This window comes from Pelophylax lessonae (genome assembly GCF_965119305.1).
Source record: "Pelophylax lessonae genome assembly, chromosome: 3".
Lineage (NCBI taxonomy): Eukaryota > Metazoa > Chordata > Amphibia > Anura > Ranidae > Pelophylax > Pelophylax lessonae.
Window position 1 is genome coordinate 267194874 of NC_138770.1, and position 26414 is coordinate 267221287.

At 43.2% G+C, this 26414-nt stretch overlaps 1 protein-coding gene across 6 annotated transcripts in view; it reads right to left on the reverse strand.

The window, feature by feature from the left end:
• Window positions 1-26414, reverse strand: part of PLD1 (phospholipase D1) — a 316806-nt gene that overhangs the window by 201217 nt on the left and 89175 nt on the right. Inside the window, exon 1 of one of the 6 annotated variants that reach the window (XM_082249864.1) lies at window positions 17425-17547. The exons of 4 other annotated variants lie outside the window; for them this stretch is intronic. The gene's annotated coding sequence lies outside the window, so the exon portion shown is untranslated. Of the gene's footprint in view, window positions 1-15972; window positions 16065-17424; window positions 17548-26414 lie in introns of those variants that run through there. One more of the 6 variants, XM_082249869.1, reaches the window with a different exon arrangement.

Sequence of the window (26414 nt, forward strand, 5' to 3'; positions counted from 1 at the left end):
GCTAGTATGCAATGGATACTAGCTCATTATGTGTTTCTCTTACAGGTTACCAAAAAAAAAAAAAAAAAAAAAAAAAAAAACTTTGTACGTGTTTACAACCTCTTTAAGCCCTGGAGGATTTGGCTGCTGAAAGAGCAGGGCCTATTTTGCAATTCGGCACTGCGTGATTTTAACGGACGCTGTATCCAAATGAAATTGACGTTCTTTTTTTCCCACAAACAGAACTTTTTTGGTGGTATTTGATCACATGTGCAATTTTTACTTTTTGCGCTATAAACAAAAAAAAGGAGTGACAATTTTGAAAAAATTGACCTAAATGAAAAAGGGGAGATAGTATATTCAGCAACTGAAATAGCTAAAGCTTTCCAAAACTATTAGGCTCCATGTTCACGGTACGTTGTAAATGGCCGTTTAGGAGCAGTTGGGCGTTTTTTTTCAGAAGCCACCTCTATGTTATCTTTTCTGTCCATGTACACAGGGTCGTTTACAGTCATTTGCAGGCAGTTGGGTTCAGGGACGTTTTTTGGAACGCAATTATTTGCATTCGAACATGTGTTTCCCGGCGTTTCAAACGCAAAAACGGGACCGAACGCGATCGGACGTGATGAAGTATGTTCAACCCCGTTATACGTTGTTTTTTCTTCCATTCAAAATCAATGGTTCCCTATGGGAGCCTACTGATTTGAATGGAAGGAGCACCACAAGTCGGATCAGGATGATCCGACTTGCGGTGCGACTTGCGCTGTGAGAATCCTTGAGGGGGAACTCCACTGCCCGCTCCCCCCCCCCCCCTTGTTTGTACTGTCTCTCAAACCACTACTGGCAATTACACGAAACAGTCCAGATATAAAAGGGGGGTGAGGATGGGAGAGGAGGAGCATAAAAAAGCAGCATCTGCCGATGAGGTCTTGTTCTACATAACAAATCCTAGAACGACATTACCTAATCTAGTAAAAGAATTAAAAAGATATAGAAAGCTGTCAAATTTGAAGATCATCCCAGTAAAAATCAGAAATTTCTAATATAAAAGTCTGAGTAAAAAAGAACAAGCCCTAGGGTCCTTTCACAGGGGCTTTCAGCCCTGCAGACTCCGTTTTGCTCAGCAGGGATCAATCCACCGATCCCCGCTGAGCAGGCGGATGACAGTTCCATCTCCGCTCTCTGTGCTGAGATGGACCTTTCAGATCCCAGCTCTCCTCTATGGAAGATCGGATGAAAACCGACCGCCTGTCCGTTTTCATCCGATCCTATCCCATCCAGTCCTCCAGACGGATGGAAAATAGGGTTTCCATCCATCTGAATTTCACGGACAGGTTAGGATCGGATAGCAGCGGGTGTCAGCGGACATGTCACCGCTGACATCTGCTGCTCCATAGAGGTGCATGGAGCATCCGATTAGGTCCGCATGAAAAACTGACAGGTGGACCTGATCGGAAAGCCCGTGTGAAAGGGGCCTTACAGAGAGAATTCCCTTTTACATGGGCAAAAACAGAATTAAAATAACCATGGATAAAATGAACATCTTCTGTAGAAAAGCTGTATCAGGTAAATTACATCCCACTATTAAACAAGATCAGGTCAGAACTTAAAAAAATAGCTACAAGACCCCTTTCTTGGATAGGACGACGGATAAATATAGTACATATGGCAATATTACCGAAAATCTTATACAAATTCCAGATGTTGTCAAATGTACCTCAGATAGATTTTAAAATATTAAAAACAATGATTTCAAAGTTCATATAGCAGAATAAGAAGCCAAGAATTAGTGATGGGCCAAACACCCCCCCCTGTTCGGTTCGTACCAGAACATCGCAAACAGGGATAAAGTTCTGGTGAACACGCAAACTTTATTAAAGTCTATTGGACATGAACATGAAAAAAAATCAAAAGTCCTCATTTTAAAGGCCTATATGCAAGTTATTGCCATAAAAAGTGTATGGGGACCCGGGTACTGCCCTGGGGGGCATGTATCAATGCAAACAAAAATGTTTTAAAACATAGTTTTTACAGGAGCAGGGATTTTAATAATGCTTAAAGTGAAACAAAAACTGAAAAATACCTTTAAATATCGTGCCTGGGGGGTTCCCTTAATGTGCCTGCAATGTTGCCCTTTTGTACAATGTATGGATCTCGCTGCAGCAATACTGACATTTCTAAAGGAAAAAAATCTGAACATAAAATATTCAGTGCTGAACGTTAAAAGTGGGAAAATTGGCGGACTAGCAGCTGAACACTCAAGAGCAATCACATAAAACCTCCTGAAAACATATATAAAGTGCAGCGTAATGCTGAGTTTTACACATTACACAGTAATGAATATATAATGGTATTATATGGATCTAATATACTGTAAAAACGTCCTGGAAATTGCAAGGTGATAGACAAGAGGAGGAGAAAAGTCATTTATAGGTGATGGAAATCGAGATCCCAACAATAGGTGGCATAAACTCCACAATGTGCATTAAGGTGCTCATATCTTCCCACCACTCTGCCTCTCACCTCATATCATAGAACCTACAGGGCCAATCAGCATAAAGTATCCAGACCAATCAGACCACTGTCCACAGATCCCAAACGTGGGGCCAGCCAGCAATATCCAGACCTCAGCTTAATTAGAGACTTCTCACCCGATGCAGATGGTCACTCTGGGAATGACCATTTGATGTTGTGGCTGCATCAGTTTTCTTTTTGCATGGAGAAGGGAGGACAGATGAACCCACACTATCCAGAGAGCTGACCCAGCAGATTGAGCTCACAGGAAGAGCCCAGGATACATCATTTCTGGCAGGATCAACAGGTCTTTTCTGTACAAGCCTACGGGTTTTTTTTTTTTAGTTTACAACCTCTTTAATTATCCTGTTTGCCCACTGTGCACCACATTGTCAAGAAGTTTATAGCCCATGGCACTGTAGCTAATCTCCCTGAACATGGACAAAAGAGAAAAATTGATCAAAGATTGCAACAAAGGATTGTTTGAATGGTGGATAAAGTATGTACATCTTCTGGACAAATTCAAGCTGACCTTCAGGCACAGGGTACAACAGTCAGTGCGCATTGTACATTGTCATCTGAAAGAAAAGGGACGCTATGGTAGGAGTTCTAGGTGGATCACACTGCTGATACAGAAACCTAAAAAAAGCCAGTTTGCCAAAACTTACTTGAGGAGGCCAAAATCCTTTCGGGAGAATGTGCTGTGGACAGACAAAACATTTACAGCTTTTTGGTAAAGCCCCTTCATTTTACTGTTTTCCGAAAAAGAAATTGGGTCTTTAAAGAAAAGACTACAGTCCCTACATTCAAACATGGTGGAGGTTCACCGATATTTTGGGATCACTTTGCTGCTTTAGGCACTGGATGTCTTGACCGTGTGCATAGCATTATGAAATCTGAAGAATACCAAAGAATTTTGGGGTGCATTCACGCATTGTATGGCCCAGTGTCAGGAAGTTGGGTCTCTGTCAGAGGTCATGGGTCTTACAGCAGGACAATGACCCAAAGCACATGTCAAAAAGCACCCGGAAATGGTTTAAGACAAAGTGCTGGAGAGTACTGTACTGGCCAGCAATGAGTCCAGATCTAAATCCCATTGAGCACCTGCGAAAAGAGATCAAAACTGCAGTTGGGAAAAAGGAACCCTTCCAATCTGAGAGACCTGAAGCAGTTGGCGAAAGAAGAGTGGTCCAAAATTCCAATAGAAAAGGTGTAAAAAATGAATTGATGGTTACCAGAAGCAACTGATTTCAATTATTTTTTCTAAGGGGTGTGCTACCAAATATTAAATTAAGGGTGCCAATAATTTTGTCTAGTCCATTTTTGGAGTTTTGCATGTAATGTGTCAGATTTGGCTTTATGTTTCTCCACTTTTTTGTGGAGAGAGCATGCCTAAACATTTTTATTTACAACAATTTTCTGGGCGAAGTGGTGCATAATCTGACAGAAATGCAAGGGAAAGGGGGGGGGGGGGATATTTTGTCCCATGACTGTATATATGATAATGTTTAAAAAAACTTAGAATTAACACGACAAAACAGAAGTAGATATGATCAGCCTAATTTAAATGCAATCCTTGCCTTTTATGGATTGAACTCCTTCCACCTCCTGAACTTCTCTAATTGTCAGTGTGGTTACACTAATCCCTTCAGGACCAGAGCCCTGAGTAAATTTAGCATTTACCAGTACGCAACAGATTACATGAATTTAAGTGACTAATTTGCATACCTAGGGCATGCCATAGATTATGCAATTTTCTTTGATGCAAGAAAGAAAAACGATCACAGCAGTTATCATTGCATTCTGACAGCTGAGAAACCTCCTGATGTCAAAATACAGAAGTGCAGTGGGGGGATTCTCACATCAATACTGACTGTGTCGATGGGGGAGTCGAGCAATCTTCTTTCCTTCAACCATGGGTTTCATTAGGTCCTGTGAGTAGGTACTGCTGTGTCACAAAATTCACATAGCCTGGCTTCTGAACTACAGAGGTGCTGAAAGGAGGAGTTTCATAAAGCGGAGTTCATAGGGGAATGCAGGCAGCAGGGTACAATGGGATATGTAGTACTTCTAAATTGAAAATAAATAGCAAAGCAGAACCTCTAAAGCCAGAAGGAATTCAGAAAGGTGTGGAAAGAGATGGCCAGCAGTCATCAAATCAGCTTATATAAGACTGCTGGCTTTATTGTAGAGGAGGGACAGCAGACAATGGTTGCCCCAAAGCAAGCCTATGGGTGACCTCATCGCCCAGTGGCATTTTAAGAGCATTAAAGGGCCCCGGGCAATGCAGTGCACTGGGGCCCTGCCTATACAATCACCCACGAGAATAAAAATGCAAATTATCGATAAGGCGATATTTATTGGTACAGCAGTGCCAGGCTAATGACAGCTTCCAAGTTCGGCAGCTGGGTTCGTAGAACACACACAAGGACGGGAGTCAGACTCGACTGTCCTGTGTGTGCCTGTTCCCATGGAGGCGGACAGGCATTCCTGCAGTTGTGGGCTCCCCCGCCACGGCCCAAGTGGTCTGACAGCAGTGCAGGGCCGACAGGCCCTTGCCACCTGCTAAGTTTGGCGACGGGATGCATATGGGAATCGGGACTAATGCTTTGCTGGGGCTGGGTCACTGGGCAGGTGGGGCCCCCGGCAACTGCCCAGCATGCCTATTCGGTAAGAGGACCCTCTCATCGCCCACGTTCTGTTGTCCCTGCCTCTGCTCTATACTGAGGCCGGTGCTGGGACCTGATCATGTGACTGAACTGGAGCAGCTTCAAAATAGGTAGCTATAGACAACTTTTATTTTACAGGATATATAGAATAGGCTTAAAATGGGGGTAGGAGTAGACTTAGCCTTTTGTTAGAATTTCACTGAAATTCCACTTTAAGTAGGCGGGTTATAACTGTTCCACCCCTGGAATTTTTTTTTGTACATTAGTTTATGCATTATATGACACTAGGTATATAATATTTCACCTTGTTTGTGGTAAGAATGGATGTAATATATGTTAGGAAAATTGTATGCAATTTCAGAAGAGGTTGTTTGATAGAAGGAAACACACACACACATACATAAGATATATATATATATATATATATATATATATAGTAATTCTTTTTTTTCTTTTCTCCTCCCTTTTCTCATTTGTAACCTATTGTTTTGGAAAATTCAATTAAAATTAATTAGGCCAAAAAAAAAAAAAAAAATGAATGGGCTGCCTGACAGAACACATTAATCTCCAAAACACCACTTAACGTGCATTCTGTAAAAGGTCTGTATAGGACCTTATAGCAGAAACTGTCCTTTTTTTAGACACAAAAATATCAGGCATGGTAGTGTATGGATAGTATCAGTCCAAGATCTCTTCCTCGGTGGTTACAATGATGATACTATCAGGAAAGAAAGTGCTGCTTTATTTTTCCTTCCATGTTGTAAAAATTGGTTTGCAAACTACAAATGGCAAAAAAAAAAAAAAAAAAAAACAAACAACTGAGGAATAAAATCATAAAGAAGAACATAAAGTACATGACTCGTCTCATCAAAATATCTGCAAGAAAAAAAAAAAAAAAAAAAAAAAAAAACTTCTCTCTCCGACTTTGTTTGCTAAAAATAATCTACTCCCGCCTCCCCATGTCTTAGCTTGAGTGCTAAAAATCAATCAAGCACTTAATAAGAGCACATGTGGAAAATAAACACTATTAATTGTCTTCAGTTGTGCAGCAAGAGAAGATTACAAGCTGTGTGGCTCTTTTTATGACAGTAGCCGAAATAAAATGATGGCTATGTATTGCAAAATGGAGCGTCTAATGAGCAGAAAATTGCTAATTCATGTCGCTTTGGGAATTGCCTGGACAGTAAAGAGTTGTATTCCACATATGCAAGCAAGAAATGATTTGTTGCTATAACAAAGCTTAGCTGTATACCTTTTCTATGTGCCTCTTCGTTCTATTCCATTTGAACGGCAGAATGGTTGTAAAAGAGGTCAATGATCAACAGCAAGGGAAAAGGGTAGGTTAGCAACTGTTTGAGCTAATGTAGAAAAGGTCCCCAAAACATGTTGTACTGTATATGTAATCTTACAAACACATACAGAATCACAAATCTGGGCAAAAATATTACAAACAGCTGAAAAAAATAATCATGATGATCATTGGAAACAAGTATTTTTAAACAGCTCTTCCAGGCAACAAGCAACAACCAATCAGTGAGCTATTAATTCTGCCAGAAAGGCAAGCCATATATGAATCGATTTTCTTTCCTTGAAGCACGGGTGGAAGGCAAGAAAATTGCTCGATTCCCCCAGCAGCACAGTTAGTAATGATGGGGGGAATACCTCCCACTGCACTATTGTATTTTGCTGGTAGGAGGAGGGAGCCTTCCCAGCTGGCAGAATACGATTACTCCTAGCGACTATATTCGTTGGCAGTAATTACATGTAGTGAAATCCAACAAGCTGGTTGTACCAAAGTCGATCGATTGATTGACTTGGGTACCATCATCCTGCCCATACATGGATCGACATTCAGCTGGTTCATGCTGAACTGGCTGAATTTTGTCCCCTGTATGGCCAGCTTTAAGGTTGCATGCACATGGGCACATTTGCCATGCAGCATGCATATTTTTGGTGCCCAGGATGTCCTGGAGCTGCATACAGCCAACCATAGACATGAATGGGTGAATGCTGCCATCAGCGTAAAATAGCACACATACTTAATGTCCCAAACACATGCTACCTGCGTTCAGGACATTATGTCCGTGTGCGTACGCTAATTTATGCTAATGGCTAGGTAAAGCGGTTTCCACCCATTCATGTCTATGGGGGACTCTACGCAGCACCAGGACATCCTGGGTAAATGCAAACATGTGAGTGTGGCCAAAAATTACATGTGCACGTAGCAAAAAAAACCAAAAACAGTAAACTCACTTTACCTAGACTCCTAGTGGAAAGTTAGGCTGGTTGTAGATGGATCAAAATCTGGCCATTTGGTCTTTTCAGATGGGACTGGCCAAATTTAAACACTTCAACATTCTGCACCCCCCTCTTCCTGTGTACCCACTGTGTTTGCATTATAGATTTCAAGTATGATAGGCTACCAACTTACTGCTGGCAAGGGGAATAAAGTTGTCTGAGACAGAACGAGAGTGAAAGTAAAGTCTCAGAAAATGGAGAATGTGCACGGTGCCTGCAGTTACAGAGGTTAGTGATGGCTTGTTTTAAAACAGTGGCGTCCAACCTGCAGGCCAACACAAATTCATAAACGTATTTTAAAAAGGTTGGATTTTTTAATTAAAATTATTTGTAAAAATGAGTTTACACTTAGCGAACACATGCGCGGTTGAAAAAAGATTTGGCAGTGTCTCTTTACTGGACTTTTAGACGTTTTATCTTCCTAAAGAAAAACATCCAACTCTTTACAACCACGCCTTATTGATGTCATCAGTTTTCGGCAGCACCTATATTTGCAACAATTTTCAAAGATGAAGAACACGAAGGGCAAAATTAGAACCAAGATATCCATAGAGTACCTTAAGAATGCATTGAGAATTGCTACTCCATCCATTGAACCAGATATTAATGTGTTAGTTTATAGAAAAACAGCGTCAAAATATCACACTAGTTTTAGGTTTCCCTCTTTTACAATAAAAAATATTACAAAAAAAAAAAATGAGTCTTTTAACTCATATTATCTAGATAAGTGATCGTTAATTTGCTGTCTGCCTGACCATTTTCGGTTCATCAGCTATCCGAATTATTGTATTTTATGTGCGACCCAAGACATCCCTTCTTCCAATGTGGCCCAGGAAAGCCAAAACATTGGACACCCCTGTTTAAAAGCATTATGGCTTCTTAGAAATGTATAAGTAGCTGCAAATCCCTAACCTGGCCACACTTCTGCTTTCCCTACAAACTTGAATTGGTGGGCAGCCATGGATGCACAAAACTGTTCTGTAAAACGTTCACACCAGGTGAATGGACACAGTGCTATTAAAAAGGGTTCAAGCGGATGCCAACTCAGCTTGGGAGAAAACAACAACGATCAGCTGGGATAATTTCCAGCCCAAATAAGAATGTCTCTTGGAGTAAAGGAAGGTGCACAAATATGAAGCCACTGCTCAACTGACCACAGACATGAATTCTTTTTTGTCCAGATTTAGTTTAGATATTTATCAGCATTGAAGAAGGAAGAGAGATCTGCCTGTCTTTGTTCCCACTGTCAGACTTAGCTATGTTAGCTCCAGCACACAAGAGTTCAAAAAAAAATATTTAGCAATAGGTAAATCTTTCCCTGTAATCTATAGTGGACAACATGCCAAGATTCACTTTACTATGCAGATAATCTTACAGAGTAGTGGAGAACTGGTGAATGTCATGAGTCCCTGTAGCATGGTCTCCCACCATCTATCCATCACAGACCTTCAGCGTATGAATAGATGAAAGTAAATGAGTATCAATGGGCATCACACTGTAATTGATAAAGGAAGCAAATGATTATGGGGTGGGCCCCTGCCCAAATAAGGTTGTAGTGGGCCCATATAAAGTTGTAGTATAATCTTTAATAGATTTTGCCTGAAAAGAAAGCATGGCACTTCCATATTAAAAATTTGTATTCATCAATAAAAGTGGGACTGTAAGGAGACCAGGCTACGAGACACCCGAGAGCAACTATTTTACCCGAGGAACCCATACAACAGTTTCAAAGCGGTAGTAAAGTGCATTGCATACTAGTACATTCATTAAAACTCCTTTACGACCACCCACCGCAGATGTACTGCGGTAAAAGCCGCTCCTGGGCGAATCGCCGTACATGCACAGCCCTCACTCTCGGGGGCGGCATGCTCCCACTCGTCAGCGGGGAAGCCGATGCGTGTGTCAGGCGGCTCCGATCGTAAACACAGCCGACCGTCCTTCTCCCTTAGATGGTCACAGAGCCCATGTGATCCTGCTATTTAGAATCACATGTCTCTATGGTCATCTCAGAAGCCACACCCCCCCGAGTTAGAATAACTCCCCTAGGGTCACATTTAACCCCTTGATCACCTACAGGTTAACCCCTTCCCTGCCAGTGTCATTATTACAGTAACAGTGCATATTTATAGCACTGATTACTGTAGTAATGTCACTGGTACCTCCAAAAGTGTCAAAAATGTCAGTTAGGGGTCCGATCTGTCCGCCGCAATGTCGCAGTCCCGCAAAAAAAACGCAGATCACCGCCATTACTAGTAAAAAAAAAACAATAAAGATTACATAAATCTTTCCCGTAGTTAGTAGATGCGATAACTTTTGCGCAAACCAATCAAAATACCCTTTTTGCGATTTTTTTTTTTTTACCAAAAATGTGTAGCAGAAAACAAATTGGCCTAAAATGTTAAAAAAATTTGATTTTTACATTTTCTTTTGGGGAATGTCCTTTAGCAGAATGTGAAAAATATTGTTTTTTTTTTTTTTTCAAAATTGTCGCTCTTTTTTGTTTACAGCACAAAAAATAAAAACCGCACAGGTGATCAACTACCACCAAAAGAAAGCTCTATTTACGGGGAAAAAAGGACATAAATTTTGTTTGGGTACAGCGTCGCACAACCGCACAATTGTCCATTAAAGTAACGCAGTGCCGAATCGCAAAATAGGGCCTGGTCAGGAAGGGGGTAAAATCTTCCGGGGCTTAAGTGGTTCAAGACTTGCTTTAGAACAAAGCAGTGGGCTGGAACTGCTGACAGGGCTTCCATCTTCACCCAATTTTCCTTCCAGGTTGGCCAGCTCTGGCTTTTCAAATGTACAAAGAGCAAATGACTCCTGCGCTTAAGGGGTGGCCTTGCAGCTGGTATCCGGAAAATGCGATTGAGGTCAAATTGTAGTAAATTCAGGCTGTGCTGCCACTCTCAACGGGTCGTGGTAACCCAAAGAAGATACTGGAAAAGAGCTCTGATGAAGGGGGAACACCCCGAAACGCGTAAGTGGCTTTTGGGAGGTCTACATCCTTCCACGGCCTGCGGCAGCTGAGGAAACCCAGTGGAGACCCCTGGTGGTCCCTCATTGCTTATTGCCCGTGTTTCATAATCGTTTTGTGAGTATAATGTGTATACATGTCTATTACAATAAATTGTTCTAAAGATAATGCGCTAGGCTGGTGCGCCCTCTGTCCATTTCTCTTTTCTGGCTGATCAAATGGCACAGCCACGATCATGTAACCCCTGCTCATGCACGCGGGAGCCACGGCACGCCATGCCGTCTATTGAGAGCTCAGTGCAAATGCGCCAGTGGCGACACTGTCTACTACTACAGTAAATATCTCCTAAATGGTGCATATTTACTATAGCAGCAGCAGGTGTTGGCACTGGCGCATGGGCACTGCGCTCTCAATGGACGGCATGCCGGGGCTCCCAGGAGCATGCGCCAGTGACGACAACGGCTGTTACTAAAGCAAATATCTCCTAAACAGCGCATTTTTAGGAGATATTTACAGTAGCTACAGGTAAAGCCTTATTTTAGGCTTACTTGCAGGTACAAGAGGGGCTTTACTACCACTACAAGTAGTCAAGTAACCGCTGCTAAAGATGGTTACACCTATAGCTCATGCTACATTAACATGATCGGTAAAATTATACAACGTTTTTTATTTTTGTTTTTTTTATTATACAATGTTTTATAACAAATAATGGGGCTGTTTAGAGTACTTGACATCTAGGCCAGAAAATGTTTAACATCCACCTGCTGTATACTATAAAACTTTTTTCCAGTAATTACACAAAAAGATGCAGATAGTAAAAATTGTGGTATTAAAACCGTAGTGTACCCCAACAGTGGTCAGCGTAACCGTAACCCCAGAGGTTGGGGGGGGGGGAGGGGAGAATTGAGTACTGTAAAGAAACTGGTAAGGTGCCCAGGACAACATTTTTTGGTTTATTGAAAAGATGATCTGTGGAAAACATTTCTATAATTGACAAATTTGAGCAATCTTTTGTTTGATATTGATCTTTATTACTGAAAATATTTTTTTTTTTAACTAGACCTACAGGTGCATCTCATAAAATTAGACTATCATCAAAAACCTAATTTCAGTAATTCAAATCAAAAAGTAAAACTCATTTTATATAGATGCCTTACACGCAGTGATATATTTCAAGCATGTTTTTGTTTTCATTTTGACAATTCTAGCTTACAGCTAGTAAAAAACCCAAAATTCACTATCTTAGAAAATTAGAATACTACATAGCACCAATATAAAAAAAAAAAAAAAAAAAAATACAGAAATGTTGGCTTACTGAAAAAGTATAAATAACAGCGCTTGCTAAAAAGAAAAAATAATTAAAAGTGAACTGCTAAAAAAAATAGTAGATATAAAAAGGTGCTAAATGCGTAGAATCCATATTTGAATAAAGGTGCAAAAATATGGATGTCCATGGATCAGGAAGGCGGGCGAAACGTCTTGGCGTAACTTCCAGCGTACCTTAACCATCTACTTCGCACGCGAGACAGCATTCGCACAAAGTCCTTTGTAACTGACTTACTGCTCATTTTTATCTTAGTTTTTGTGAGTATATCTGCTACTTTCGATATTAAATGGGATTTTAAACAGTACTTCACTAAGATTCCTTTATTTTAATTTGGGCTGAGCCCGTTAAGGAAATACCATTTGTTACCTGAAGTGAGCGTTCTTTCTGGATGGTACCCTGATCATATACCCAGGATTCCATACTCCCCCTTAAAGCTACATTTGACCCAGAGAGGGTCTTTTTTTTGGCAAGTAGGGGTGCAAGAGGGGAGTGTGGTGCCTTTGTACTGATGAGCACTTTTCAGCACAAAGAAATGAAAGGAATACAAGCACAGTTTGAGCACCTTTGCACTTCTTTTTGGACATTTTATGGACTTTTAACAATATATGAATTATTTTACAATTAATGATGTTTTGAGCACTTTATGCATTTTCTATTTATTTTTTGCATCTTTATTTAAATGTGGTGTGGATTCAATTTTTTCAAGCACTTTATTCACTTTTAAATTATTTATGTATTTTTTAGCAAGCGCTGTTATTTATTCATTCTTTTTAGTCTATTTTCCCATTGGGTGAACAGCAGCTGCTTTTTGTTCTTTATTCATTATCCAAGCGTGGGTTTTTGGTATTATTATTTACTGAAAGTATGTCCATGTACAGTATAGTATGCAATCAATACTTGGTCAGGGCTCCTTTTTCATGAAATACTGCATCAATCTGGCGTGGCACTGAAACGATCAGCCTGTGGCACTGCTGAGGTGTTATGGAAGCCCAGGTGGTCTTCAGCTCATCTGCAGTGTTGGGTCTGGTGTCTCATCTTCCTCCTGACAAAACCTCAAAGATGCTCTATGTGGTTTAGGTCAGGCTGGCCAATCAAGCATAGTGATACCATGATCATTAAACCAAGTTTTGGTACTTTTGGCTGTGTGGGCAGGTGCCAAGTCCTGCTTGAAAATGAAATCAGGAAATATAATATATTATCTATATAAAGCTGGTCAGCAGAGGGAAGCATGGAGTGCACAAGAACTTCCTGGTAGAGGACTGTGCTGAGTTTGAACACTGGACCAACACCACTAGCTTATGAAAAACGCTAACGTGCATGGAGCCTGAACCATGGTCTACCAGTGCCTCTCATCCCCTCCAGCAGTCTGAAGCATAGTTCACAGCTCACAAAAGCAGCAGATAAGCACATGCAGCTATCTTTTGGCACACCCTTACCAATCTGTAGATCTGAAGCCAGTAGCAGGCATTTTTCAACTGCCTCAACCAGTTAGGGCCATACAATAGCAGCACTATGTTGGAGAATTTCTGTTTTTGGAATATTTGGTCAATTTTCTAATGGTTAAAAAAATTGTCAAATCAATGTTCCTTTTTGACCAGAGAGGTTGTTTTCTTTTCATTTGGGAAAATTGTTGTAATAAAACCTGTTTACTACAGCCAGGGTCCTATTCAAATAGGGGTGGATGAAATTTTAAGTATCCAGAAGACAAAATACTGAAAACGCCAGACATGCCAAAATCACAGCTAGAATCTGGCAGCCCCATAATAGGAAACACCTCCTTGTACATTGGTTAGATGTAACACTGCCCTCTGCCTATCCATTATAATGCATGTGCTTCTACTATGGAGGCTCTCAAAAATGTATAGAGTTAGGACTGCGGAAAATAATGGGGTGCCTTGTTGTTACAGCTTACGCATGTATTTGCAAATGTGTGCAAAGGAAACTCCTGTTTTTACCTCAAACTTTTGGACAGGTAATGCCTCGTACACACGCACAGATTGTTGGCCGACCGATCGGCCGTCTTTTGTCCAGTGTTGTTTGTTGGTTGAAATGTGCTCTAGACTTGCACTGGACTTTTGTTGGCCAACAAAAACCAACTTCAGAAGTGATGTCATGAGATGGTTGACTTTCCGTGTGTTTTTTCTTCTCTGAGCATGCCCAGTCTTGCTCATCTGATTTTTGTCTGCCGAAATCTGTACTGACTGAAGAACAATCGGCCGTTCTGTTGTTGGCCAAAAAAAATTTTATAGCATGTACACCAGATTTTTTTTCGGCCGAAAATTCGCAGTTGGTTGTCGAAAGCATCATACTAACAAGCCTACAATCGGCCGATCGGATGTTGGCCAACAATTTACGGCCAACAATCTGTACGTGTGTACGGGGCTTAAATTTGGTTGGTTGCAGGCTGGCTGACAAGTTGGGCTGGGAATAATCTTTGGTTTTGTTTGACCCACGAACTTTGGCATTACCCATTCACTTGCTAAAGGTAGATAGCACAAGCCATTTCTACCTTCTTGTCTTCCAGCAATATATCATGGCTTTAGGGACTTTCACCTGCACGTAAACCCTTTTGAAGAACATGAAACACCACCTTGGCTTACATGCAAATGATAAAACCTTTGCCAAAATGTAGCTCAATATGAAATACTTGAATATTCTTTAACACCCCCACCATTTCATCTGCCATCTCTAATAGGAGGCAATTCCTTGTCCTAAGAGGAAAATGATGTTCTATTGACAACCCACAGAAATTGATTCAAGTTTATTTTACAAAGCAGAAAAAAAGGCTGCATGTGGAAATCTCTGTAATCCTTTTCTTGACAGCCGTAAAAACAAAGCCGGTTGTGTCTTTGGTCTTATGGTTCAGCAGAACAGGTTTTCCAAGTAGGTCAGGAAATATCTCACATGGTATTTATTGGTGCCTTGTGCGACAAATCCGTACAGTGCTAACTACATTCATATTTAACATAATAAAAAGCTATAAAACAATACAGCATCACCAAGATCAAGCCATTAAATAGTCCATATAATGCCACAAGATCTGGCTGCGGGTTACACACAAAAAGACAGACAGACTCACAGACCATTAGCAATCTAAAGAACCAGATTTTCAGGTGAATGTATATTCATGATTAACCACATAAAATAAAGCTAATAGAAAAATGCCGTGAAGTTGGATTTCATTTTGGGCCGTTTGCTTTGGACAACATTTTATTTCCATCCATCTTAAAGCCCAACTCCGGGGGGAAGTAAAAATCTTCTAGTGCAGTGGGGTCACCCTGCACTAAAAGGGTTAAATGTTCATTTAGGTCTAGGGGACAGGAAAAGCAGTATCAGTTACCTGATCCTCCACTCCTCCCGCAGATGGAACTCCCCTATACTCCACCAGTGTACTGTTCCTCAGCATCCTCATATCCAAGGGAGAGCTATGGGCTCTACATTGTACTTGATGATGTCAGAAGGCATCTGACTGCTAGAGTATAGGGGAGAATAGGCTGCCTGGACCCATCTGGTAGTACAGTGGGAGCCTGAAGGACCTAAAATAGCATTAAAGTGGTTCTAAAGGCAGAAGGTATTTTAATCTTCATAGATTCTATGCATTAAGAAAAAAAACTTCTGTGTGCAGCAGCCCCCCTAATACTTACCTGAGCCCCATCTCGATCCAGCGATGTTGCATGAGAGCATCAGCTGTCCAGGACACTCCTTCCTGGTTGGCTGAGACACAGCAGTGGGGGCACCATTGGCTCCCACTGCTGTCAAAGTCAGGGAGCCAATGATGAGAGAGAGTGGGTGGGGCCAGGCTGCGTCTCCGTGTCTCAATGGACACAGAGCAGTGGCTTGGCTGCCCCCCTTGCTGTGGGGGGCACTCAGCAGGAGGGAGGCCCAGGAGCGCCAGTGGGTGACCCGAGAAGAAGAGGATCTGGGCTGCTCTGTGCAAAACCACTGCACAGAGCAAGTATAACATGTTTTAAAAAAAAAAAAAAGGAGACTCTAATATCACTTTACCACTTGCAGTAAAGATGGGGTCCACTGAAAAGGAGTATTAGTACTTATCCTGGATTCTGTAGAAATCCAGCCTTACCTTCCATCTTGACCGGTTGTATACCCAGTCCTATCATGTACTGAAATTGCTTACTCTGATTTCAATGCACACTGTAAGCTTTTCAAAGTGTACAATAAAAGCTGCAAGCAAGTCAGATAGAAGCCACCTCATTTTCTGGCTGGAGAATATCCCATCATCTAGCCCTTTCCTCCCCAGCCTTACTGTCCCAGACTTGCCCTTTCATTCATTGGAATTCAGATTTGTCAATCACTGAGGCTCAGACTCAAACATAGGCTTTACTGTTGTCAGGAAGCTACTGTATGTACAGCTCCCTGCTGGTCCCTCCCGCCAGCCAATATTTACCTGTATTGCTCAGAGAAGCACAGTGAGGACGTCAATGGGTCTAAGATAAGGCAGGTAATGGAAACAGAAAGGTTTCATTCAATCGTTTTATTAGTGTGCTGTTGGAGAGGAAGACCAGGGAAGGCAAAACCTACGCTGATCAACCTTCAGCTTTAAAATAACTGAATACAATATGCACACCACTCTCCTGAACTGTCCCCTTGACTACTTTTCTTTCCAAATAATATTACAACTACGGGTGAATCATTTACACCAAGACAAGCCTTTTTCAAACAGGGTGCCCAGGCACCCTGGGGTACCTTGGCAAAATGTCTAAAAACTGTATACATGCCAGCAGGTGGATCATGCCTGACTTTTTAGTTACACAAAGCTATGGATTTTCACTGTGCACCATTCCGACTTTCTAGACACTGGTATGCTAATAACGAATGACGTCATCAGTTGATAAGAAGGGTGTCTGTTGCCTCCACAGCATGCTTGTTTGACCCTCTGTGCCCCTCTCCCTCAGCACTGGGGTCACATTAGCTGACTAATAGGGAGACATTGAGGGAGAAGAGAAACATTGGAAAACTAGTCACTACCAGTGTGCAAAAGTGTATTTGCTTGGGAAGAATAAATCACCTCTAACGTTGGGTGTCCTACGTGTGAATGCTGCTGAAATAAGAAAATATTAGAATAGTTTTTTTTACATTTTAGAATGGAGCGCCCCGAGACTGTGTAGGATTTGTAAGGGTGCCTTGAGATGGTCTATAATTTTAAAGAGTGACTGGACTGAAAAAAGGTAGAAAAATACTGCACCAAGCCTGCAAAGCACTGTTATAAATCTACAAACAGCAAACAGATACACATGAAAGCACAATATTGTTTTGGCAACAGTTTAATAAAATGTATCCTGTTGTACAGATCACCAACAGATGAAAGAGGAGATGATCTGTGATCAGTGTGTAATAGGAGACTTTCATACCAATGCATGTTATCATAATGGTTTGTTCATACAGAGCTATCATCTCCTCTCATGTGACATTCTATGATGAACTCCACACACCTCACATGATAAAATAGTGTTTTCATTTTCAAGGCACCCCTAATGTCCTGAAGTATGGACAGGACTATCTGATTCAGCTGATTGAGCAATAGGATGAGATGTCCTTAGAAATGGCAGTATGGATCGTACTCTCAGTTCAGACAGAACCCCCAGCAATGCCTTGTAGGTGACTACACCGGGATGTCAGGAATGTATGTAGCCTGCACTAACCTGTGGCCCCTGTCCGATCCGGGGAGTCATGGTGCTGTCACCCAATAGACTAGTAGATGTCACAGTCCGGATTCCAGCGATCAGCAGCAACAGGCGGACATCCAGCAGACACACACCGCGCACTGAGCCGCCTCTACACCGTGTATGGGGAATTCAGGCCAACTCCCTACAGGCACAATGACACTTAGCCAAGCCCCCCCTCGGCTCCTTAACCTATGAAAAGCCCAGCTTACAACTTCAAGACACGCCTCCCGTGTTAGATTGTGTGCTGTGAGGCCAGTGATGGGCGGGGCTCCTTAGTGTGGGAACCGATGTATTATATTTCCGTATAGTAATCGCGGAGTGTCCCCGGTCTGTGTGTCTGTGCTTGTCACCTACACAGAGCAATGACTGGGCTCACCTCCCCCACAATTTATATGTGTATATCCGATCCCTCCTCGGATTCCTCATCCTCCCACCTAGCTGACAGGGGTCACTTCCCTTTGGGATTAATAAAGGATTCTGAATCTGAAAAGAAGGCAGCACTCCTACACTGGAAATGGCTTTAACAATTCATATTCATATTTAAACATTTAAGGATGGCTACATACCTATCAATATGATCAATTGATGGGCCTATTGCTATCAATACATGCTTTGATTATCCAATCAAAGTGCAATTCAATCAAATCGGCAACCAATCAAATTTGCATAACTTCCCATCCGATCAGAGACATGCACAAATCAGGAATATTGCTGCACTCCTTGGTAAATTTATTGAAGCATTAAAATCACATCACAGGTATGACAGGAACATAAAAGGTAACGCATTTCGCACTCAAGTCAGCGCTTACTCAGAGGTTTGAGTAAGAGCTGGCTTTAGTGTGAAATGCGTTACCCTTTAGGTTCCTGTCATATCTGTTATGTGATTTTAATGCTTCAATAAATGTACCAAGGAGTGCAGCAATATTCCGGATTTTTGCATGTCTCTGAATCTCACAGAGGAGCTGGGTTCCTTTTCCCAATGTGTGAGAGTCGGTCACTCACCTAGGGCGGCATTTCTTTGGCTTTACTTCCCATCCAACCTAGGGCAGCATTTTTGGCTTTACTTCCCATCCAATCAATGTCAACTGGATTCCATCACACTGAGTACCAGTTCACACATATGCGATGTGAGAGACATTGCATGTGATTCACACCGAACTGCTGTGCAAATCACATGCAATGTCTGTGCGATGCATAAACAGCCATACAGATTGCATGGCTGAATTTGCATTCGAACCAAAGTCGCACAGGACCCTTTTTTTGGTCCGCACCACAATCTGATCGCATGGGTGGTCACATCTATGCAATCCAATTCCTATCTGAACTGACAGTTCGCACTGCAATATGCGAAGACTAATCTGGGGGTGTGGTTAACTTTATTTACACTCCCAGCAGTTTGTATATGGCAGTGTGAGCTGCCTGCAAGTCGAGTGTGATGCGGGAACCTGCAGTGGATTCGCAGGGTTTCCGCAGCGCACCAATGTGAACCGACACTTAATCAGCCAGGGTGGAAATATAGGATCATGTTGAATAGAACAGAGATGCTTCCTAAAAGTGATTGTAAACGATCACCTTGTAAGAGCCCATTCACACTAGCGCGACTTGTCAGGCGACTTGTCAGCCTGACAAGTCGCGCTCCCTCGCGGTCTATTGACCGCTACAGGACCCATTCTAATAGAAGCGACACAAGTCGCTCCGACTTAGAAAAAGGGTCCTGTACTACTTCGGGGCGACCTCGGAGCGACTTGCATAGACTTCCATTATGTGAAGTCCCTGCAAGTCACTCCGAAGTCGTGGTGCGCTGTAATGCACAAGTCGCCCCGAAGTAGTAAGGAGTCGTGTCGCGCTAATGTGAACCGGCTCTCAAACAACCCATTCAGTTTAAAATAGAAATGCAAGGCAAAACATTTAGGTATAGATAAAAAAACAAAAACCAAACAAACCCATTATAAAACACTGGATTTCCTCTTTTTTTTTTTTTTAAGTGATCACATTCCTTCTGTTCTCAGCTGCATAAGAGCTAAGGGGAGGAGGAAAAGCAGCAGCACACTGAGCTTACCAGTGGATGGCTGTGCAGCGGGACAGTTTGATCATTGGAGGAGAGTACACCAAGTTTCCAGCAGTGCTAGAGAACTGACCACAATGTGTTCTCCTGCTTAGTGTAGTCAGTTTCTAAAAGGAAAGCAGAGGCACTGGCTGGGACACCAGGGATTTCACCTAAAGGAAGCAATACAAAGAACAGAATACTTTCTCATACAAGTGCATAGTACAGCAGGCACATATCAAGAATTGTACGTTTTGGGGTAACAAACGCTTTAGGGCCCCTTACACTTGGGAGGACCCAATTGAACCATCTATTGCCCTCCATTGAGCAATGGGTGTCAACGGACATGTGTCCATTGACACCCACCGACATCTGATCTTGTGTAATAGATTGGCTCGGATGACCGTTGGTCCATTTCCATCCAACCGCCCATACAGGAAAGCTAACTGTCCATGCCTGCTTTGTATAAGCAGACACAGACCTGATATCTGCCTGCTTAGCAGGGATTAGCAGAGATCCCCCGCTGAGCAGGAGGATCCACTGGCAGAGTGTATCAGTGTGCAAAGGGCCTTATGAACTCAATCAGATTAGGAGATTGTATGGTAAAAACAGATGTGATTGCTAACCTATGATCATGTTTTCCAACAACAGAAATCTGCTTCACTGTGTAGCATATCGATCCAACGGGTTGCTGACTGACTAGATCAAATAATCCTATTGGAGAGATGTGAGTAATTTAAGCATAAGCGATCACAAAGAAGCAATTCAGCATCAATGAAAATGCATAACGATGCAACACCTTGAAAAAATTGATCAGAAATGAAAAATGACTATCAATCTATTTCTACCAGCTCTCTGATACATGCACAAATATTTGTCTGGGAAAGCAGACAGAATCCAGATAATTCTGCCATGGCTGACTGATGTGCCAGAGACCAAATCAATTGAGAGCTCACTAAATCATCTGAATTGAAGGGTCTATGGCAGATCATACATTATACAGTTTAAGGTTTCAGAAGGCTGAAGGAAAAAAAACAGCAGCTAAATGGTTAGATCTTCCACCTAGTAGAACAAGGGTTGTCAGTTGGAATCCAAACCACAACACTACCAGCTCAGAGTTTGCATGTCTTCCCTATGCCTGCGTGGGTTTCCTCCCACACTCTAAAGACATGCAGGTAGGTGAATTGGCTACTGTCTAAATTGGCCCTAGTATGTGTATGTATGAATGGGAGTTACTACACTTGATCTTAGCCAAAAGGCCGAGAAGCGATGTATGAATGGGAGTTAGGGGCCTTACATTGCAAGCTCCTTAAAGGCTGGGACTGATGTGAAATGTACAATATATATATATGTAAAGTGCTGCAAAAATTGACATCACTATACAAGTAACTGTAATAAAATAAATTGTGCCATTTCCCCCCCATCAACACATTTGAGGTGGATAGGGGAAATCCCTTCCTCTGTTCTATTGTGTTCTGACAGCAAAGAACCTTCCCCGTCATCACAATACAATCCCTGGAATTCATAAAGCGCAGGCAGATTTTATGAATGGGTCTCTCATGCATTGTAAAAGTGGTGAAGAATACGCCAAGTTCATCTACCTGTCTAAAACTTGTACTTAAATTTGGCTCCTGCAGTGCCACTTAGAGTGCTGGTGGGATACGGGAATCCTGCAAATCTACAACAAGAGGGATTAACACCAGAAACGTGGGACAGCAGCTTTATTGAGTTTCCCCCACAAATCAGTGCTGCAGGCTATAGCTGATGGCACTGATTCTTTAGACAAAAACAGATTGTCTGAACAGAAGTTGATCAATAGATCAACTTCTGTATGTAGCACCCTCCTAGTCAGGTGCTAAATAGAGAGTATAGTTTTGGCTCTGTCTGCCAAAATCTATATGGCTCTTTGGTTAACAGAGCAGGATCTATGAGTTAGGTCTGCTCATGTTGCTCAACGTGTGATTCATCTGGTTTGGGGAGTGTCCCTACTGGTCCAATAGGTAGGCATGTTGGACAGTGGAGGAAACCTGACCAATGGGCACACAGACTTTGATACAGCCCCAGTGATTGGCACAGACTCCTGTGTTGGTGCATTGCGGGGTGTAGTATAAAAGCAAGGAGCACATGTGCTCGGGGTTTTTGGCTGGTGAGCAGAGTCCAGGAAGGAGTGTGGCGGCTGTCTCCTCTTCTGCAGCAGTTGGTGTATGGTCACAGGCAGTCGGCCTGGTGAGCCAGAAGGAAGGAACTGAACCCAGAGGTCCAGGAGAGCTGACTAGAGGGGTTGAGACACTGGAGAACCTGGAAAAACAGTATTGCGAGTACAGGGGATCGTGTCTAAGGGCCTGACCAGGAAGGGGGCCACCCCAGAGTAGAGTAGTCAGAGGACGGCTGTCAGCTGGTGGAGTGAAAGGGGGTGCTAGGCAAGTCCCTTGAAGACCATGTGCAACCAAGTCTTTTGTTCAGAGACTCAGTATCTACAATTCATCTAGTGGCAAGGTGAAATTCACAGCCTGGCTGCATCTTCAGATAGAAGTCCTCAGGATTGTGAATAGTTCAAGTTCTGGAGTATCTCACTCTTCCCTTCTCCCATCCCCATTTATAATAAAACAACAAAAACATCCAAAACCCCTAGACTGTTCATTGACTGACCCGGAAAGTAAAGTGTTATGTTTCTGCATGCAGTTGCTAATGGTAACCCAGGGGGATCTGAAAGGTAAAGAATTCAGCAGTCCTCAAGGTGGAAGTGCTACATGTACAACCAGAGTGCCCATATATGGATCGAAAGTCGGTGGATCCCTGCTAAACTGGCCACATTTTGATCCATGTATGGCCGACTTACAGTATCTTACAATTCATATTCAATTCACTCATTTGAATCATCAGTTGACTGAATAATCATGCTGGTAAAAAGGTGTGTCCAATCAAACAACATAATCACATGGGTACATTTACACTGAACGCGGGTTTGAAATCGTGCGAGTTCAGCTGAACTCACATGTAGCGCCTTCCTAGGTAGGTAGGTGCTAGGTAAATGCATCTTTCAATCCTTCTGCTTATCAGGGGAGCCTGATCTATTAGGTTGCCTGTTGCATGTCTCCAGGTGTGATTTACTGGGTCTGAGGGAGTGTCCCCACTGTATTCAATGAGGGAGCTTGTTGGACAGTGGAGGAAACCCAGCCAGTTACACATTGGCTTTTGTGAGAGTCCCAGTGGGAGGGCATTCTTGCAATGCATCCTGGGATTGCCCATAAAAGCTGAGGGGACATGTGACAGGGCATCTTTGGCAGGAAGCAGAGTCCCAGAAGGAGGCTGACGGCTGTCTCTCCACCTGTTGAGTATGAGGAAAGGGGTTTCAGGCAGTCGGCCTAGTGAACAAGGTGTGGAGTTGAGCTGCAAAGGATGCAGTGAAGCTGACCATGGAGCTGCTGGCAGAGTCTTTCGGGAAAAAAAAAAAAGCACAGTGTCCGTGAGTACCAGGAAATTTGCCAAAGGGTCTGCCCAGGAAGGGGGACCACTCCAATGGAGTCAGGGGGATCAGGGAGCCAGCTCACACAGAGAGTTACAGTAAAGGGGGTGCCGTGTAGAGAACCCTGAAGAATAGGGACAAAGGAGGTACCAAGAAGGGCCTTGAAGAGTGTTCTACAGTACAGTACAGCTTATCTAAATATTTCTTCACTGCATAGTCAAGGTGAAGCAGCTAAGACTATGAGTATCCAACTCATCCCTTCTCCTATCCAAGTTCTCAAATAAAACCACAAAAAAACAAAATCCCTAGACTGTTTTCTGACTGAGCCAAGCACTTTGAAAATGCTAAACTGCAATGTTGTTGCTATGGGTAACCCAGGGGAATCTGTAACCAGCAGCTCCCATGGGAGTAGTGCTACATTTGAGGGCTCGTCCAGGATGTCACCCTGGGTTACCGGCCCGGTTGCTAATGGCAACGGTCGCAGAAAAATGTAAAGCACGTAATTTCTGCTTCAGAGACTGTGTTCTAATGCTCAATATAAGTGTGAGGCCTGCTCTACAGGAGATAGGGAGAGTGGGATGAAGAAAAAATTGCACAATAATGGTTGCTCAGGGCAACCGGAAGATTCCTGTCAGAATCGCAATCTGCACTTACAAATGCCAGAAATCTTCCGTCTGAGCCATGAGTTGTACACTCCCGTGAAGTCCTGGGGGGGGGGGGGGTTGTGAGAGAAATGCATTCTTCTGTGAAAATGTACTGTGTCTGCTTAACAGTGAAAGGTGCAAGTGTGGATGGAGAAAATGGCGGCCCGGGGCACGTGGATTGGTGTTCCGGGGGCCGCGTGTGTGCCAAGACTATATGGAAAAGTGTTGACCGTGCATATGATGACAGCGGAACATTCTTTCTGTACAGTGGCAGTGTGGATACTGTGAATAAATCTGTAGGCCATGCAGTTAATGACAGTGGGACATTTTTTCGGATACAGTATGGTGGGCCTTGTTTGTACATGTGCTGGGAAGAGGACGACTGTGCATACGACAGCGTGACAATTCTCCGGACTGGCAAAGAGGGTCAGCTGGCTCATGGTGATGGAGGCGCAGCTGGAGCCCTGTTACAAGCAAAAAGAGCAAATGTGTGTCAGGTGAGAGGCACGTTCCACTTTACAGTAACTTCCATGTCGTTGAGATGAGAGAGCGGCATTGGAGGGGTTACTGCTCCATGCGGGAAAACGCGAGCTGAAGAGTTCTGCCTAGCAGGAAGAGCCACCGCCAGAAAGGAAAAGTGAGTGGAGACATCGATCGCGCACAGCCAATCAGGAGTGAGAAGGGAAGTCTATAAATTACTTCTGCCTTCGGGTGTGGCTGAGAGGCAGACACGTGTGTGGAGGAGCAAGATGGCGAATGTCGGAGCAAGTCGGAGTGCATCAGCGATTGACTCACATGTTGGCGGAGAACATGCTGGGCAGACCGGGGAGCAAACCGGAGAGCCAAAGACGTTTACCCTGTGGGATACAGGGGTGTGGATGGTGCCCGATGGGAGGACTGGCGTTGTGCCCCGGAGGAGGCGTGGAGCATTTGGGCCTGGTTTGTCCCCAGTGTTTGAATGTGACCATGGGGGTGAAAGCTTGGAGCCAGTGCGGACATTGCGGCCATCTGCTGCTGTGGGCGGAGAGGAGTGATGGTCGGCCCAAGAAGTTGTGTGTGCTATGGGAGACCGAAGTCACTCGGGCCTTGTTGACTGCGGAGTCCGGGCCTCTCCAGGGTCATGGGAGAGGAGTGCTGAGAAGTGATGATACAGCTGGAGGCCATGTGACCTGACAGTGGTCCAGTTTGCTCATGGAAGGAGACCCGAATGTCCGAGCCAGAATGCATGCAGGTAGTGCGGGCCGAGGAGTGGCACCTGATGCGTTGAAAATTCCCGCAGTAGATGGCTGCTAAGTCTGCTCCCATAAAACTTGAAGAGAAAAGATGGCCAGCGGTGACCAGGGCTGCTAAAGTGAGTGCAAGCAGTGTGGAAGAAGCCGGGGTCATCGATGTGGGGTCTACTAGTTTCCAGAATCGATTTGGGGGCTTAGAATGAATTGATGTCTGGAAATCGGAAGATGAAACTGAGTGGGACTGGGGATCTGAAGAGCGGAGCAGTCTATCTTGTCCTAATGTGTTAGAAGAGCCAGATGAAGAGACTAGGGCCTCTGTGGTGCGGGGAGAGTGTGCCAAGAGTCTGGGGTTCTGTGAGGCCTATGCCAGTCGGGTACCAGATTTAACCCCACCCAAGAGCTCGGGATCAAAGTGAGGCCTATGACTCTGACTGAGCCAAGCACTTTTGAAAGTGCTAAACTGTGATGTTGTTGCTATGGGTAACCCAGGGGGAATCCGTAACCAGCAGCTCCCATGGGAGTAGTGCTACACACACAATTTCAAACTTGCATTTCAATGAGAGTTCAGGGGCAATTTAAACAACAACATCTGTGCGGGTTCATATACAGATGCCTATTAAAATCATCCCCGAAGTCACCAAAAGTAGTGCAGAAACTACTTTTGGAAATCGGTGTGGCATCACACTAATTGGAACAGTGCCATTGTCCGCAATAGGCTTCGATTTGACATGACAATGTATAGTTAAATTCATTTTAGCCCACACAAATACTGTTTTTGTTAAAAAATAAAACATGAGGTTGTGTGGATACTGAAAAACATTCCAGGTATGTAGCTTCAAAATTGTGTGTGCCCCTGAAAAACAGCAAAAAACATTCAAACTTGTGTACAGTCAATTCTTTAAGGCTCAGTTCACATTGGTGCGATGTGGGAACCCTGCGAATCCACTGTGGGTTCTTGCATCGCACCTGACTCGCAGGCAGTTCACAGTGCCATTTGCAAACTGCTAGGAGTGTCAATACAAAGTTAATGACACCCCCAGATCAGTTCGCATATCGCAGTGCAAACTGTTGATTTGGACAGGAATAGGATCGCATGGGTGTGAACACCTATGTGACCCGATTCTGGTGCAGACCAAAAAAAGGGTCCCGCACGAGTTTGGTCTGAAAGCGATGTAAATTCAGCCATAGAATCTGTATGACTGAATTTGCATCACATGCGATGTCTGGCATCGCTACAGTGTAAACCAGTCCTAAAAGCACTTAAAAGGTCATCAGTTTAGAGTTGACCAAAAAATATGTCATAAATGTATTGCTCTCACTTCAGGTTTTGAAGCAATATCAACTGTGTTGTGCAATTGTCGTTTTTGAACACATGCGCAGCAACAGCTATTTGGATTTATATGTGCATATACATATGTAGGGTGCTTTTTCAAATGTTTATGGGTGTTCTATTTTATTAAACTTTACATTTTAACCACTTTACCACCGGAGGATTTTGCTGTTTTACGTCCAGGCCACTTTTTGCGATTCGGCACTGTGCGACTTTAACTGACAATTGCGCGGTCATACAACGCCGTACC